We start from the raw sequence: 260 nt of genomic DNA, 5'->3' as shown, positions 1-260 counted from the left end.
TTCTTTATCGTCCACCTTTGGACTGAATAGATCAGTGTCCAAAACAAGTGATCTCACGCCCATGTACTAGATAATGGGTGAAACTGGTCCATATTAAATCTCTTGAGTACTTTTTTCTGTATATACTATTTGATGCACAATGATTTCATTGTTAATGTACTCAAGCTGTAGTCCCAAACAAAACTTTGTTTTCCATGATCTTTCATCTCAAACTCTTTCTTGAGATATTCAATTGTTTGGGAAATTGTACCCAGAGGTTC

Source organism: Brassica oleracea, chromosome C7, assembly GCF_000695525.1.
Source record: "Brassica oleracea var. oleracea cultivar TO1000 chromosome C7, BOL, whole genome shotgun sequence".
Classification (NCBI taxonomy): Eukaryota; Viridiplantae; Streptophyta; class Magnoliopsida; order Brassicales; family Brassicaceae; genus Brassica; species Brassica oleracea.
Note: the sequence above shows the minus strand (reverse complement) of the source record.